Here is a 12,510-nt window from a genome sequence, read left to right as displayed (position 1 = left end):
AGGCGGCGGCGGAGAGCCTTCGGGCCGCGGGGGCCTGGCCCGGGCCGCGCGGGCTTCGGCGGGAGGGGGCGGCTGCGTGCCACGTGGCGCTCTGCCAGTGGCCGCGGGTGGCGGCGCGGCGTGTCCGGCCGGAACGGACACGTCCGGCACGGCGCGAGGTGGATTTTAGGGTTTCGGGGAGAGGAAGAGATCCGAAAACGAAGGGGTCTATTTATAAGCATAGAGGGGGTAGGAGAGTCCAAATGAGGTGTGGTTTTCGGCCACGCGATCGTGATCGAACGATCTAGATGATGGAGCAGAGTTAGGTGGGTTTTTGGGCCAAATTGGAGGGGTGTTGGGCTGCAACACACACGAGGCCTTTTTGGTCCCTCGATTAACCGTTGGAGTATCAAACGAAGTCCAAATGGTACGAAACTTGACAGGCGGTCTACCGGTAGTAAACCAAGGCCGCTTGGCACGTCTCGGTCCAATCCGGAAATGTTTAATCCCCACACACGAAAGAAAGCTAGAAATGACCACCGGAGGAGAACGAAGCGCCGGAATGCAAAACAGACAACGGGGAAAATGCTCGAATGCATGAGACGAACACGTATGCAAATGCAATGCACATGATGACATGATATGAGATGCATGACAATGACAACAACACACGGAGACAAAGAAACCGAACCCGAGGAAATAAATTAACTTAACGCCGGAAACGGCAAGAGTTGGAGTACAAATAGGGAAAACTACATCCGGGGTGTTACAGAAGGGCTCAGATGTGACATTCCTAGTCGAAAAGAGGGAGATTCGCGCACACAGCCTCGTCATCGCCACACGAGCCCCGGCCCTATACACGATGGTTGTGGCCACCAACCAGAAGGAGGAGCACATCGTCCCGGTCTGGGGTATGAGGGTTGTAGTCTTCAAGGCGGTGCTTCGCTTCATCTACACCGACGAGCTGCCTCCCTTGGAAGAAATAGTGCTTGCTGCGGGGCACAGTGTGACGACTATTGCCCAAGACATGTTGGTCGCCGCGTCTCGCTTCCATCTGGACCGGATGAAGGACAAGTGTGAGACCTTGGTTGGTGAGTGCGTCTCAGAACGGAACGTGGTGACCATGCTCGGACTGGCGTGCCGTCACAACTGCAAGAAGCTCCAGGATTACTGCATGAAGTTCAACCGATCTCCACGCGTTGGCTAGCTAATTAAGAGACGAGGGCGGTGGCGACAACCCCAAGCGTGCACCAGCTAAATTTTAGTTATGTAACTGGTCAACTGTTTTTGGTTGCTAAATGGATTTATTTTGGGGGTGTGAGTCTTGAATTATTGTCAATGAGCAAAACAGCGCGTACAAACACCCAGTCAGCTAGAGCGCAGAACCAAATTGATGTTACCCACATGCTGCTTGCTAGACAGTAAGGCGTATAAGTATGTATGCTATATACATATTTATTTCATAAATTTATTACGGTTTTCGTACACATGAAAAAAAAATGTTTTGGCATGGCAGATCCAATAGGGTGCAGGGTGGCTCCACCCTAAGAGTTTGACCCAGCCCATATGGGTGTGAAGAAAAATAAGTAGAAAAAATCCCACCCCTTCTACCTATTGCCCCACCCTAAAAAATTGGGCTAGATCCGCGACTCCAGATCTCATATTGGTATAGCCCTCTGCCAGTTCTTCAGTTGGTTCATACAGTACTCTAGTATCAAGTGATGGGCCTTTTTGCCCTCGAAAAATGGGGGATGTGAGCTCTCAATCGCCTGGGAGGAGAACTATTCTTTTGGTTTTGTGCCGTTTTTTCCTTCTTGTGCAGAGATCGTCTCTTCTTCCTTTCTGAAAAAGAATTGTATTTTGTTCAGAAATTATGTTATGCCTCGTTTTGATGCAAATGGCTTACAAAATGACAAATATATTGGCTGGCTTGCCATAGGGGTCCCTCGACGTCGAGCTCCTCACCTGGCGCAAAAAGCTCTACGACGGCCGTTATACTCCGGCCACTTAGAAGCTGCTCAGTGAAATGCCCCATAAGAAGAGACATGGGATGAAGATGAACATTGAGTCATTCACACATGGGCCAGTCACGATCACACATGTAAAACCAACGCAAACCAGACCAGGCAATGAGACAAGAAATCAATTTTTGTAGAGACGGCGAAAGAAGGCGACCACTCTATTATAGAAATGCATTTAGGACCCCCAAAGAGACTATATTATTAGCTGATCAAAAGTCAGACAATCAGATGTTTAGCAAGAGCGGAAGAGCCCGCAGAAATCAACAAGATGGTGGTTGCAGTTCAGTCTGATATGATCGAGAATTGAAAGCTTAGGATTAAACCTTTGGTACATGGAGAGAATGAGATTAGACCGATGGCTGAATGGTCAGTCTAATATTTCCTCTTGAATTATCCTTTTCCTTTTCAATAAATGAAGATGTATGTCTACACCCATATCTATGAGCCTCATCTGTGATTGATCCCTGCAGGTCCATCTAATTTCCAGGTTTTATATCTGCACACACTTGGACACTAGCTTGTCCAATTATTTGTTCCCTTTTGCCTATTTGTCCATCAATTTTCATCGAAAGGGACACGTGATCTTCTGTGTTCTCAATCCCTGATATTACACTATTGATAAAAAAAATTGCATGACAAGCATTGCATGCGAGATCAAAAGCTAATATCTTAACAATGTATCTTGGACCAATACATTTTTTTTCTCTAGAAAAAATGAGATGATAAGAGGTGGAGGAATTCAGAACCTGTCGGAGAGAAAGAATAAATCCCACTGATCGACTATTGACCAAAAGAGGGAGTTAGCAAAAGTAAGACCTAATAAACTGGTAAAGGTTTCTAGATAATGTCAAGAACCATAAAGACACATCCAATAGGTAAAAGAAATACTCCCTCCATCCCAAAATAAATGACTCAACTTTACACTAACTTTGTACTAAAGTTAGTACAAAGTTGAGTCATTTATTTTGGGACGGAGGGAGTACATCGGAAGAGGATGCCGACCTACAACACGCATATCAGGATTAATTAGACCAGAAATAATATATAAGACTCATGCTACACTATATTTATTTTGGCGTAAAGATGTGTTTAATGTTTATTCTGCACAATAAAAACACAAGCCAGGATAAACTTGCACCATGAAGTGTACTATCTTGCTTTAATAGATACCAGAATCTGATCACATAGTCAAGTGGGGTTTATCAGGGGTTGCATCACAAAATGCTTATGATGAGCGGTTCTCGGACGTAGTTATCCATAACACGGAAATATGACACTACAACAAAAACTGCTTGTATGGTCGCTTTTTCTGAGACGCTATTTGTCTTCGTCTCTATGCCCATGAACACTAGCAAGCTAAAGACGCTTCTTAAGACGTTTATGGGGCGTCACAGACTTTTGCTTATAATTGGCCATTTAGAAAATAGCTATATAATTTTAATTAACTTAGAGACGATTTGTGAGACGTTTTATATGCGACTATAATCAAAAAAAATTGTACTCAAAAGGTAAATAAAATCGTACTTGTGGTAAAATTCGACGTATATCAACAAATGATTGGATTTTCATCCGTGGTCAATGTATATTACAAAAATGTTCAATGTATATTTAAAATTTGTGCATCATATATCACAAAAATTTAGACTGTGTAGTTAAAAAATTGTTCGGCATATAAAAATTAAATGTATATTTGAAACCTATAAAAATTCAACAAATGTTTGGAGTTTCATCCGTGGTCAATAATTATTCACGTTCTTTTTTTTTGTAAAAATCACGTTTTGAAATTTTGTTTGAGAAAACGTTATTCATTTCTTGAAGGAATGATTAAAAGACGGATCTACCTCTGTACATAATACCTATCTTTGAGCGTTGTAATTTAACATATGGTCAGTCGCTGGTGCAGTGGGGAACAAAGCTGCTATATCGCGATGGGTCGCGGGTTCTAGTCCATGGAACGCTCCATTTTTTTGGTGGCATTTCTCTTTTTAGGTTCGCTCGTTGGAATGGCCGGCCCTTTTTGCGCTAATCCTTCAGCGTGTGGGTGAGCTCGTTGCCGGCCATTTCTCTTTTTAGGCGTGGACTATGAAAGAGTTTTGGAGTTTTGTGCAAAACAAATACTACATGTATTATAAGGTAATGAGTGACTAGGCCGTTGGCCCATGAGCCCAAACACAACCAGGCAGCCACGCTCGTTACCAGACTCGAGCGACGTGGCGTCTGGTCAGGCGCGCGAGTAGCCGACGTGTTTCCCTTCCTCGATTCCAACTTTTCCCCAACCTGCTAGCTGAAGGCTCTGGCGGCGAGCGATTCGAGCTATGTTCCACATGATGCAGAGATATAAAAAAAAGAAAACAACAACCTGCGGGCAATCTTCTGGCAGCAGAGGCGTGTGGGTGAGCTCGTTGCCGAGGTCGGCAGCTGAGAGAGAGGGGCGTTGGCGGGGAGCGGCGTTTTGCCGGGGCAACCGGCGTCAGGGTCTGATGTACATTGGATAAACATTTCAATTTCCATAGTAAGAAGCAAATGAATCACATAGTAATTAGTAAGTAGCAATCATTTATGATCATACGCAGCGAATGAATCAAGTTCAATTTAAATTTACAAGCAATCACAGAATAATCTTCAATTTGTTTAGAAAATAGAAACGGAGGGAAAGAATAGATGCTCTACATTGTAGCTGTTGAGGAACGGAGGCCGGACTGCTGGATGTTGCTGCCGCCGCGCCGGGGAGGCCCGAGGACGGTGGCTGGAGCCTGGAGGGCGCTGCCGGCTGCCGCCGCGCTCGGGAGGCCGGAGGCGGACTGGTGGCCTTTTTGGTTGTTAAAAATCGGTGAACCTTTTTGGTTGTTGAATAACAATTGTTGTTAAAAACAGTGGTACTGTTGATTGGATGGCGCTCATTTATGACATAATATTCTTAAGTCGATCTGGTTAGGGGGGACTGCCTATGAATGCCAGAGAAGAATATTCAGCAGTGTGATGCAAAATTTGAATTACCTAAGTTGTGTGTCATCTCTACTTTTCTTGATTTAGCAAAGCGAAACTAGTGGATATTACTTAGATTTTTAGTAACTAGTTATACCAGCTAGCCTTCTGCTGTTTGTCACTTGAATGCAGAAAAAAATCAAGCATTGGAGACATCCATTTTTTGTCATCGATGAAAACTTCTTTATGTACTTCACATAAATTCTTCTAGTAAAGACACATCTCGATTTATGTTTTGTAATGTAAGGTGAATGATGTCGGTAAATCATATTATACAATTTGAACCTAAGTATCGAATGCATAGTTTAAAATATTCATATAAACCTATGCTTAATGTAAAAGAGCATATGGAAAATTATAAACTGATCTATTTTGTTTTCATGACTACAGCTAGCAAAGGCTAATGGATCGAGGTTGGATGAGTAAACCAAGATCAACTACTGATTATAAAGAAGGTGTCGAGCAATTTCTATCTTTTGCCTTCCATGATGTTCCACTCGGTGATAAAATTCTCTGTCCCTGTGTAAATTGTGGAAATAAGGCAACGCAGAATTACGACGAAGTGAAAACCCACCTAAGATGTGATGGTATTCTTCAGGGTTATACAAAATGGGTTTGCCATGGAGAAGAGTATGATTCACCGTCATTTGCATTTGCTCCCATGTCAAATAACAACAACAATTTTCATATTCCGGGTTTTTCAGTGAATTCTGATGTAGAAGGCAGTAATAGAAGATTGCATGACATTTCTGGGCTCTTAAGTGCCATTTTCCCCATGGCTGACAGCTTCCAATCACTATCAAGCGCATCTGATGGGGAACTAGATGGTGTTCAGTCTGAATTTGAGAACTTGGAACCTGGTATGGCTGAGAATGTCAATACAACATCTGCAGATGATGATGCAATGAGAGAACAAGACATATACGCTAGTTTCCTCGAGGAAGCAAACACAGATTTATACCCTGGATGTGCAACATATTCGAGGTTGTCATTTCTTGTCACTTTATATCACATGAAAGTCTTGCATGGATGGTCACAGGAATCATTCACACAGCTACTTGGTGTATTATCGGTTGCATTTCCTCAGATAAACCTACCCAAGAAATATTATGAGGTGAAAAAAATCATACGCGGATTAGGGCTGGACTATGAGAAAATTCATGCATGCCCAAGAGACTGCATGCTTTTTAGAGGCGAAAGAGCTAACCAGGAGTCTTGCCATGTGTGTGGTGCCTCTCGTTGGGTTACCAATGAAAATGAGAAGAAAGATTCCGCAACTGAATCTAAAAAGAAGAAGAAGAAACCAGCCAAGGTGTTGCGATATTTCCCATTGATTCCAAGGCTCCAAAGGTTATTTGCAACCAAGAAGACATCAACTGACATGCGTTGGCATGATGAGGGTCGTACAAAAGATGGATTGCTGCGATGTCCAGCTGATGGAGAGGCTTGGAAAGATTTTGATGCCAGATATCCTAAATTCGCTGAGGATTCCCGTAATGCGCGGCTAGGCGTTGGGTCTGATGGGTTTAATCCTTTCCGACTCATGAGTGCAAAACATAGTACTTGGCCACTGATGCTTATTCCATACAACCTACCACCTTGGATCTGCATGAAGCAAACATCTCTAATTTTATCAATGATTATTCCTGGACCAAGTTCCCCTGGCAATGACATTGATGTATATTTGCAGCCGTTGGTGGATGAGCTGCAACAACTTTGGAAGGGTGTGGACACTTTTGACTCATGTACTCAGGAGAAATTTTCTCTTCGAGCTGCACTATTATGGACTTTGAACGATTTTCCAGCATTAGCTTACCTCTATGGGTGGAGCACGAGCGGTAAATATGCTTGCCCGTCTTGTGGTCCTTTCACAAGATCATATTGGCTAAAGAAGAGTAAGAAATTTTGTTATATGGGTCATCGCCGATGGCTACCACAGAATCATGTATTTCGGAGACGAAAGAAGGAGTTTGATAACACCGAAGAGATGGAACTTGCACCTATAACAATGAGTGGTAGCTCAGCTTTGAGAATGTTGCAGGGCAGAGTGTTTGTCTTAGGAAAAAAGGTTATTGTGGCAAAGAAAGGGAAAGGGAAAAAGAAGGGCAAAGACAGTGAAAAAGGAACTGAAGGTCCTAAAAAACAGAAGCGTAAAAGAGCGCCTAACAAGAAATCAGGTAACGTCGCACGTAAACCTGAAAAGAAGCCTGAGGATTGTTTCAAAAAGAAGTCGATATTCTTTGATTTGGAATACTGGGAGCACAACAAGTTAAGGCACAATCTAGATGTAATGCATATTGAGAAAAATGTCTTCGAAAATTTAATTGGAACCTTACTGGATATTGATTCTAAAACAAAGGATGGCCTTAATGCACGACTTGACTTAGGAGAAATTGGAATTCGATCTAGCCTTCAACCTCATGAAGGTGATAAGGGTAAAACTGAATTGCCGCATGCACCTTTTAATATGTATAAAGAAAAGAAGGAGATTCTTTGTACAGTGGTTAAGAATTGTAGGACACCTGATGGTTGTGCATCAAACTTTTCGAGGTGTGTGAACATGAAAGAATTGACATTGACTGGCCTCAAAAGCCACGACTGCCATGTTATTCTACAAGACATCCTTCCTGTGGCACTTTTACACTGTTATCCCAGTAAAGATGTCATGATAATAGTTGTTGAGGTGGCTAATTTCTTCAAGAAGCTATGCTCCAAAGTGTTAGATGTTTTTGAGCTTGACAAACTGCAAGAGAGTATTGTGAAGACACTTTGTAATATGGAAAAGGTTTTTTTCCATCGTTTTTTACTGTCATGGTACATTTAATGGTGCATTTAGTTGAAGAAGCTAAAGTTGGTGGCCCAGTGCATTACAGGTGGATGTACCCTCTCGAGAGGTATGCTACTTAGATTGATTTGTTATTTTCCACAGTGCATCTAAGTATATGATTTGATTTATTGTTTCCCATTATGCATATAACATTGTTGTTTTATGATGTTCAGATCATTTGTTTGGCTAAAGTCACTTGTGCGCAATAGAGCTTATCCTGAAGGTTTTATTGCTGAAGGATATACTGTTGAAGAATGCTTGACCTTTTGTTCAAGATTTCTAGAAGGAACCACACGTTTCACAAGAACATCTAGGAACCCTGATCCTTCAGATAATACAAAGGGCATATACATGTTTGATAGTGTTGGTGAGCCAATTGGAAAGGCTGTCACTATAGGCCAGTTGGACGATCAGCTTCTAGTTCAAGCACATCGATATGTCTTGCGACACTCTGATGAGCTTGATGATCTCCGTAGGTGTGCTTCAATGTTGTCTCCTATTTCTTTTATTTTTCACAAGTTGGAAAAATCATGATGTTAATTGTCTTATTATTACAGAGAATTTCTGGACCAAGAAAGGAGGAAACCGGGTAACTTAAATTTGACGGATGATGACAAGGAGGATTTGATTGGTAGACACTTTGCTGACTGGTTGGAACAAAAGGTATACTTCACCTTTAGCATGTTCCTTTACTGTAGTTCCATGTGAACTCAATGTAACCACTCTTACATACAGGTTATACTAGATGATGGACCGGATATCACAGAAAAGATAAGGGCATTAGCCGCAAAACCAAGCAAATGCGGGGTGCGCTATAGTGGCTATATAATTAATGGTTTCAGGTTTCATACTATCAGTCGCGAGACAGGACACGTGACACAAAATAGTGGTGTCGTGAACCTTGCTGAAAATGGCGTATCCTATTATGGTTGGTTATCTGACATCTTCGAATTGTCATACAAAGATTACAAGGTGGTCTTCTTTAAATGTGATTGGTATGATGTTCATCACAAAGCTGGTATTATAAGAGATGAGTTTGGATTCACTCATGTGAACTTCTCCCGAAAAATACATACAGGGGAGAAGTTAGAGGATGAACCTTTTGTATTTTCTTCCCAAGTGGACCAGGTCTTCTATATCCAAAATCCGAGAAGTGAGAATTAGAATACCATGGTGAAATTCAAACCTCGTGATATTTTTGACATGGGTGGAGAACCATCTTCATATGAAACAGAGTAGTCTTTGTGTTTTTAGCTTGTTATCTCCAGCTAAGATATAGGTTGAGCAATTGTCATCCATGCTCCTAGGTAGAATTACTCCAACATAATTATTCTAGCTGGGTGGATCTTCTTCGGAATATATGTTACTTTGTGATGAACGAGCCTATGGTCTTTAATTAATGTGTATGTTCCCTTTTGTTATGAATTAGTTGTATGGCTGTTCGTTCTTTGAACAATTTTTTAACTTTCACTGACAGTACTACTGCTAAATTTTGGAACCTTCTGATGAAGTGTGCTTCAGGTTAATTTGTCCTGATTGGATGCTTCTTTGTGCTAGTTTATAGAAAAGGAAAGTAGTCTAGTCAATATTTCAATAATATTTTGCAAGTGCATCACATCGACTTTGCACGATTGACATCCCAGTTAACCAGAAAAAATTATAGTCAACAAAGATGGAGAAATTGGAAAATCATAAAAATCAAACGCAGTAAGGGATATTTGGTGAAATCAGTGAAGTGTTACGGTAACTAGTACATTTCTTTTGTTATTTTTAAAATCCTCGGAACGGCTACATATGGCCTTGACTTTTATAAAAAGTTAAAAAAAATTGGTGGAAAATCAAATTTGAAAATGTTAGCGATCTTGAAAAAAGAACATCAATTTGAAAAGGATTCACGCCTTCTGAAAATGTTCATGAATTTAAAAAAGGTTCACCAATTCAAAGAAATATAATCACGAACTAAAAAAATCAATTTAAAAAATATTCATGACCTTTAAAAACTTTGAGTATTTGAAAAAGTTTCGTGAATTGGAAAATGGTTTATGGTTTCAAAGCTTTTTTGCAAAAAAAAATGATTTTTTTTCACAAATTAGGGGACAATTCACAAATTCAAGAAATGTTTGTGAACTTCAAATTATTGTGAATTTAAAAAATGTTCACGGTTTGAAAAAAATATTCACGAATTAAAAAATAGGGGATTCTAAACAAAAGTTCACAAATTTGGAAGAACCTCAAGAATTTGAAAAATAAGAAAGAAAGGGAAATAAAAAAATAGAAAGGAAAAATAAATAAAAATTAAAACAAAAGGTAAAAAATAAAAGATAAAGGGAAAAAAAGGAAAACCCATGAAAACATAGTAAAACCTGGCCGAAATAAACCTAAACAAGATAAAGATAACCGACTTTAAAAAGCTAACAAAGCTTCTAGATGCTTCCTAGAACCCAACCAAGGAAGCTTTTGGGGGCCTCGGAACCAGGGAGCAAGAGGGAGGTTCACACTTGTGCTTTAATTGGGCCGGTTATTTGTAACAAAAACAGCATGTCGCGAGAGGCTGCAACCGGCCACGCCGAGAGCTGGAAATGGTGACGGTGGCCCTGCTGGATGCTCGAGCTAGCCACACGGTTTGCTGGAATCGGTGTGGCAGGTTTATTTCAGACCATCTGCATTTTTTGCTCCAACCGGAGTTGGGTATGGACTACGACCGGCGGCATGAGATGCTGGAAATGAGTGGCGGCGCGGTGCTTCAAGTGAGGTACTACGTTGATCACTCCTACAAGGATAAATGAACGCGGGGACTGAGAAGCCTACTCCGGTCGATGCGCCACATTGAAGCAGCGTCGGTCTATCTGCCCTGGCTATTTAAGCACGACGCAAACGCCGGCCAACAGACATGTTGAGGAGGAGCCCCTCTCCTATGATGAAACTATCGAGACCAAACTGGGCGTTGCATCAAAAAGGAGCCACCCCCTTACGCAACACCTTTGACTGTTTCGACCAACTGGCATCACCACCGCACCGCAACTGGCGTGACAAGGTCGTGAAGGAGGAGGAGCCCTCCCGGACGCCTCCTCCATTACCTCTACATGGCGACGACACATCATCACCCAACACCCTGACGTCGGCCAAGAGGATGGCACAGGAGAAGGAGCGGCAGGAGTGGCGCAATGCTGGGCCACGTTTGCAACATCAGACGCCGACACCGCGGAGATGCCGACGCCGCAACAATGACCAGCTGGTCTAGATCGGCTTGGAGGAGTCGCTGCGCGCCGCCGCCCCTGTCGCCGACAAGGGCTAGGTGAAGGGATGACACGCCGGGGCGGCGTCCGCAGTCGACATGGCATCGCGCGGAGGAGGGCAAGCCCAACTTCGATCTACCACTGCCTTTATTATTTTTATTAAGCTATATCAAAAATACTTGGAACATATATTACCCAATGAAGTTTCATATTTTTTCAGAAAAGAACAAAGCACACGGAGTTATCCAATAAATGATACACCTAAAAAATTTTGGCGCTAAAATGTATTATTTACCGTGGGAAAGACTTCCCACGTCTCTGCTATTTTTTCTCGCCCTCCATCTTCTCCACCTCCCCATTATCCAACCTCCCCCAATGTGCCGCCATTCCCGCACACCGCGCGGTGGCAGCCTCCGTCGCTAGCTCCGCCCGCCGACAACTCCCTTCTTCCTCCATCAACAAGGTCGCTAGTTGGAACCTCGTCGGCGTCCGTCGTCCTCACCATCACGAAGCCGCGCTACTCCCGACTTCGTCCTCACAGCCACGAAGCCGCATCCGTGTCGATCTCTCAGCCTTCACACGAAGCTGCGCCTGTCCATCCTGTACACCGCCCACCAAGCAGCTCTTGCCTCCATCTAGCATCGTCAGCCTCCAGCACGTCAAGCAGGTGATCCCTCCATACATTCAGAGAAGTATGCTTCAGTAATACAATAGGTAAGGTAACCCACTAGTATGATTCAGATTCGAATTTTTGACTAGTATGCACTCTAATTGTTTATTGAATTTGCTTGCTTGCCTATAAATCAATTCCTTTTTAGGCAAAAGAGTTGCAGTTGTTCTTTTTACAGTATCAGACAAGATGACTACAGATTTTCAACCTTACAGACTGAACACTAGTCATAAGCAGGCATTGTCAGTGTCATGCACAATGAATTAGCCAAGTGACTTTAAACTCTGAGAGCTTGAGTAGATAAGCCTTGGTAAAGTAGTTACAAAATCGGATCCAAATTTGAGCCTAATCCATGAGAACATTTTGTTATGATGGCTAAACACACAAACCATTTGCTAAAATCCTCTCTAACCATAGAAAGGCGTTCATGTTAATCACCTAGACCGACTTGCTGTTAATAGCAAGTTTATACAAACATGTACTGTACAGGAAGGATGGAGTTAGTTAAATGCCATTGACACTCAAGGTCAGATATAGGACTTAGAACCCAGCAACCTGATTCCTTTACTTTATGCATGCATACAGCGAGATATCCCTATACTACTGAAGCATACTTCTCTGAATTTGGTACAGAGAAGTATGTGTACATACTAGTGGGTTACCTATTGTACTACTGAATTATACTTCTCTGAATATATCCTTTGCCCAAAATAATTGTAAACTTCCAAGCTACTGCTACTCATGATAAAAAGTATAGTATGTTATGTAAACTAAGTGTCCATATGCTTAGTA

At 42.2% G+C, this 12,510-nt stretch overlaps 1 pseudogene; it reads left to right on the top strand.

Annotated features, from left to right (window-relative positions):
* The window catches only part of LOC119271688, a 16,913-nt pseudogene extending 15,727 nt beyond the window's left edge, over positions 1–1,186 (top strand).
* The last annotated feature ends 11,324 nt before the right edge of the window (positions 1,187–12,510 follow it).

This window comes from Triticum dicoccoides, chromosome 3A (genome assembly GCF_002162155.2).
Source record: "Triticum dicoccoides isolate Atlit2015 ecotype Zavitan chromosome 3A, WEW_v2.0, whole genome shotgun sequence".
NCBI lineage: Eukaryota > Viridiplantae > Streptophyta > Magnoliopsida > Poales > Poaceae > Triticum > Triticum dicoccoides.
This window is presented reverse-complemented; position numbering and strand designations above follow the sequence as displayed.